Raw genomic sequence first — 5808 nt, forward strand, 5'->3', positions numbered from 1 at the left:
TTTTTAGATGCCCGATGCATTAGCAGCCCTTCATTTTGGACTCTTGAAACTGCACAAGTCTTGAAATAAGATGCTTCTGTATATCAATGTAATTAATGCTGTTGATGAGAGTTTCCCGAGTGTTCCCAAACTTTATTGCTAGTTAGAATATTGCTGTTTTTAAATGTATCGTTATTTCGTTATGTATTTTATTTTATCGCCTTCAATAAAAGAGCCTATTCGAGTGTTGAATTTGACTCTATAATTTCGTAATCTTTTACCTAAATCAGAAAATAAGCAATTACAGAGTCAGGATATCAGAACAGATATACTCTCAGAAATGAAGTACCTATTTCTGACAATTCAGCTAACCTTCAGCTGTTTGTCGTTATTTTTGGCAGTCATTTCGTCACAAAAAGACGTGATTGCTAACTAAAAGTGTACGCTCAAACGTTCGAAGAAATCACTTCCTCATTTTGATGTCATCTCAGTGTATTCCGAAAGTTTCCTAACATTTTTTTTAACACTAGAAAGACCGAAACTTAGTATATACCTATATTGCAGTCATTTAGTATATACCTTTCACAATGCAGTCATTTTGTCTGCATTTTGAAAGAATAAAGAAATTTGTTTAAAATTAGTTTTTAATATTTTTTTATATTATTTACAGTTAGATAACAAGTTATTAGTAAATATTAACAATAAAAAAATTATATGTTGTTCAAAAAGTCACAAAATTCTAAGAAATTGCGTCATTATATACACCATTGTTTTTCTAATTGAAATTAAAAAGCAGTCAAAATGACTTTCTTGGGCAATCTAGAGTTAGTGATTTTAAAACTGCTTGAGCTGTAAAACGGGATGGTACAGGGTTCATAGAACCCTTCTGTCAAGCAGATTTACGAACTGATTAGTCCAAGCAAAATGATCAATCCACTCATGAAATTTCAGTACTTGTTACATACTGTCTTAATTGCTAACAGTGGAAATCTGGTAGTTCTATTTAATCTGACAGCATAAGAACTGTAAGATGAAATACTACTCTCATTATAGGACACATGTTCGCAGAAACGCATCAAATATATCTCAATTAAATATTTACCAAGAACAAAAACGCTCAGAAACTTCTTGGAAACTGATTTTGTTCTCGGAAAAATTCTCGGTAACTTATTCTAAAACTTATTCCAGGAAACATGTAACATTATCGCGTAAATACACCCTAATGTTAGATTTTCTGTAACCATTATTAAAAACCTTTTATTTGCTTTACTAAAATGTCTTATAAAGATTTTTAAAAGGAGTCTTAAATGATCTGATGTCGATTATTTTGCGCTGCCACCTATGTATTTGAGATAAAATTAATCAAAATTAGAGAGAAAAAAAATTATGTGAGGAAATTTTGATTAAAATTGGTTTTACAGCTAATATTATTTACTTAACTTTTTCACCCATTAAAAATAACAAAAAATGAACTAAATTGTATTATAATTATGAAATTTTTACATTACACTGCTTATAATTTATAGATAAACTCATGCATACCATACGCTGCGATTTAAACACGGGCATTCAAACTTGGTTTTCTGGACGTCGTTTCGTTATGATTACGCAAACAATATAATTTTCAATATTAATTTTGAAAAAATTAATGTTGAAAATTGTGTTGTTTGCGCAATGATTAATTTTGAAATAATTAATATTGAATTAATATTATCTACTAACGAATTAGTTTTGCTCCAACCAGTAATAAGTTTATTGCACTTGCACCCTAAGTAAATTAACTGAAACAAGTTTTATTACTTTGAACGATAGTGTTTGCATGTTTTATTGCAAAAACATTTTAAAAGTACACAGATATTATGTAATGAAAAATGTTTTTGAAACCTAAATTCGGCTTTTTGAGCTACATTTAATGGCGTGATATTTCTTGACAAGGAATGTGAGTAAGAGGTGCATTCGTTTTTGTATATGCACTGTAAAAAATTCCAGATTGAATTGTGGTAAAAAGGAACCGCCAGTTACGGGGCCGGTACTTTCGACCGCAAAATCCATTCTTACCGGAACATGTTACGGAACATAATGTATCGTAAATTTTACAGTAGTATTTGCCGTAGAATCACTAAATCATAATTAAATAAATATTGCTAAAAAAATTATGCTATGATATTTCATTGCTAAAATGAGTTTTACAGCAAAAAATTTAATTTACGGATGATGCACCCAAAGCAGCCAGTACTTTATACTGTGATTTGATCCGGAATTGTTTTTTAAATGTGCCTATTTCGCCTTGCTACGTTTGTCAGAAGAAGGCAATGGTTATTATTCTTATTTCCACATCAAACTAAATATGCATTTTTTGAGATCAGACACGCTTATTCTTGGTACATACCTGCGAAAACATAAAATTGCTTTTGCTTTTTGAGTTATCCAGGTAATAAATTGTTATAATTAGATTTTGATGACCCAAAAAATCCCCAATATTATATTTTAAAATAGCAAAAATGATTTTAAAAGCACCGAAAAAGGCCCTTAAAAACAGAAAATTTCGCTCGTAATTCAACGCGAATTTTAATCTGAAACATTATTTTTTGCCTGAAATTTCACATAGCATATATTTATATTAAATATCAATATTAATAAAAATAGAGTTTTCTTAAATTTTAATTTAAATTTAAAATTAATGTTAAATACAAAACTAACAAAAGAATAAAGAAAAGAATGAAGTTTTGATATATGCACACTGATTTAATATGTATATAGTACTTCAAAACTTCAATTTTATGAAACTAAAAGAAATCAGGATTGCATTGGATTATTAAACACTTTGCTGAAATTTTTAAATGTAAATGAGCGTTTTTGACTATTTTCACCGAACTAAGAAATAAACTCCAACAAGTGACCAAATTTAGATGGTTCAGATTTAGGTATTTTTATTTTTAAAAAAAAACACAGTACTAGCTGTATATCAACTAAAGTTCTTCAAGTTATAAGGGATTTGAACTGTCTGTGAGAGTTAAAATATCATGGCTTTGAAACTAAACCGTGGTAACTCAAAAAAGCAAGTTTCTCGGTAGAGCGATTTCTAACTTTTCAGGAACTTCCACCGCAGGTTGACTCGAAGCTATGACGACTATTGCAAAATAGTTTACAATAAAAAAATCCTGTTTCCTTACATTTTTCAATGAATCAAGCCTGATTCTTGTAGCAATTCTAATTTTGTGGTAATTTCGAAATAAGTTAAAGTACTTTGAGTTGCAACACTTTTCTCTTAAACTTTTATTAAAAGTAGAAAGTTATTTCAAAATACAACGATGTTCTTCAAAATATCCTCCCGAATATTACATATTTCATTTCAAATTTTGACATACAACAGTGTAGGAAAAAAATCGCTCTCCTGAAAAACTTGTTTTTTTGAGTTACCACGATTTAGTTTCAAAGTGACGTTATCTCCTCCAAGGTTTTGTTGCAACTGGCACACTGCTACACTATTCCCTAAAACCAAGATGGCGAATTGCGCCAATGCGATAACGATTTATCTGCTCTTAAAATTAATTTTATGGAACTATGAAGATAACACGTTGTATCTCTAAAAGGGTGATTCTTTTTTACACAAAATGACCCAAATATCTCATTTTTCGATTTTTTTTTTGAGTTACTACGGTTTAGTTTCAAAGCGACGATATGTAAAAATTCTAAAAAGTAGCTAATATTTAAAAAAATGTCGTAAAATTAAAAACAAAATACAGAAAAATATCCAAAAATTAAAATAATTTCTTAAATCTCAAAAAAAGACAGAAAAAAAAAAATACTTTGTCCAAAACGTGCAAACGTGTCTAAAATTTGCAATATATCATCAAAACCCGGGTCTTAGTTATAATAAACCTAAAATAAAATTTTAAATATAATATTTTTTTCCCTACCGATTAGTTCACCCTTTAAAAAGAAATAGAGGATAAGGATCAAATTTTTCGATTCATTAATTTAAAATTATTCGTAAAATAAATTAAACGAACTAAAAATGCAATAAAAAACTGAGTATTTTGCCCAATTTATAAATATAATCCAAAGGAGCAAGGAAAAGTACTAAAAGTCGCTCGGAATTAGGATATTCTTTCATTTTATTGATTTTCGTAATTTAAAAGTAGCTTCTTTGAAATAAAAAGAATTCGCTTAATTAAATTTGAGGGCCTAAAATAAAAAGATTCTGTATCGATAATTTGAGGAAAGAAGTACTTGAATAACTTCTTTCTGATCTTTGTTCCGGATATTTAAAAGAATTTTGCATTTTTAAAAACATTTTTAACAAGTTCAATGATCACTGGAAATTGAATTCTCATTCTTGACATAGAGCAAATTAAATTAATTCTTCTTGCTTGGATATTTTTTAAGTAATTTATTTGGAAATAATCATTTTATTCACTTAATTATTGCTTTTAACACAGTAATAAAGTCTGATTTTTTTTTGAGCATATTTCTCTAATTAAATATAAAATTGCTTTAAAGTTAACATTTTAGTAGCAGCCATTAATTTGATAAGTGAGTTTCGTTTTTTGAAATGTTGCAAAGGATGAAAATATTTTCGAGACGTAATGGTACTACTTTTGATATTCATGTAATAGGTATTTTAGTATAAGCTTCCCTTAATAATGTCTCGTTTAAGGAATTTAAAAAGCTCAGAAGTATGTTTCAAAATTTTTATGTTTATTCCTTATTACGCAAAGTCAAAATATTTTTTTTTAATCTTTAAGAAGAGTTTTCATTTCTTTTTTAAGAAAAATGTCTAAGAAAGTTCACCTAATATTATAGAAGCTAGACAGGATGTTTTGAACTTCGGAGGCAGATATTTTCTTGTTCAGTTTAAATTGGATACTCAGTTTCTGAAGCAAATGCACCATTCAAAGCTATTATAATTTAAATTATCTGCAAGTTTGTTTTGTAAACGATTTTCCTTCAAATATTATCTATATTCTTTACATAAAAAAATGGCTTTGTTTTATATTGCTTGAGTTTAATTACATAATAGCTAACGAGTAAAAAGAAACGAACAATTCTTTTTATTCACAATTAAATTCTCTAGAGATCAGAAAGCAACAAAGTTTTTGCGAGCTCTATAAAAATTTCCTTTTCGAAAGGTTTCTCAAATTACATTTAATAATTTACTTTCTGTAAAGTTTTATTGAAATAAATTAAAGGAGTCTTCCTCATTTCAAGAACACAGTAAAATTATAAATCTCCTGCAATTTTGCACACATTGCTAGAATCCTTGTAAAAATTAAAATTTTAGGAATGGTAAATTAATATTAAATCGACAAAAAAATGACACTATTGAAGTTTTACAGTTTTACGAATCACTATTAAGGAGGGTGGAGCTATAATCATAAAAACCTGTTAAATTGCCAATTACAGCACAGTTGAAAATCTATCGTTAGTTACTCCTCTAAGCTACATCAGGCAATCAAATCGGTTTTGACGTTTCTCTCCCGACTCTCCTCACTAGTGATTCAATGGAGTTTAATGCGTTTTTGTTCCTCTTTTGAATTAGATTTCTACTGCTGTTATGTAAGCTTTCCTGCAACTCTCTCTCTCTCTCTCTCTCTATACAGTGAAACCTGCCAAGTTGACCACCCTTGTAAGTTGGGCACCTGCATAAGTTGACTTCAATTATCAAGAACGGAATTTTTCTTATATAATATAAAGCAGCAAAACCTTTGTAACTTGACCACCTGTCTATCTTGTATGTTGACCACTGAAATAAGTCAATTTTGTCTAGGAGTATTATGAAATTCTATTCTAAAACCCTCATAAGTTGACCAGAAAAAAAAATTCAGA

This window comes from Parasteatoda tepidariorum, chromosome 5 (genome assembly GCF_043381705.1).
Source record: "Parasteatoda tepidariorum isolate YZ-2023 chromosome 5, CAS_Ptep_4.0, whole genome shotgun sequence".
Lineage (NCBI taxonomy): Eukaryota > Metazoa > Arthropoda > Arachnida > Araneae > Theridiidae > Parasteatoda > Parasteatoda tepidariorum.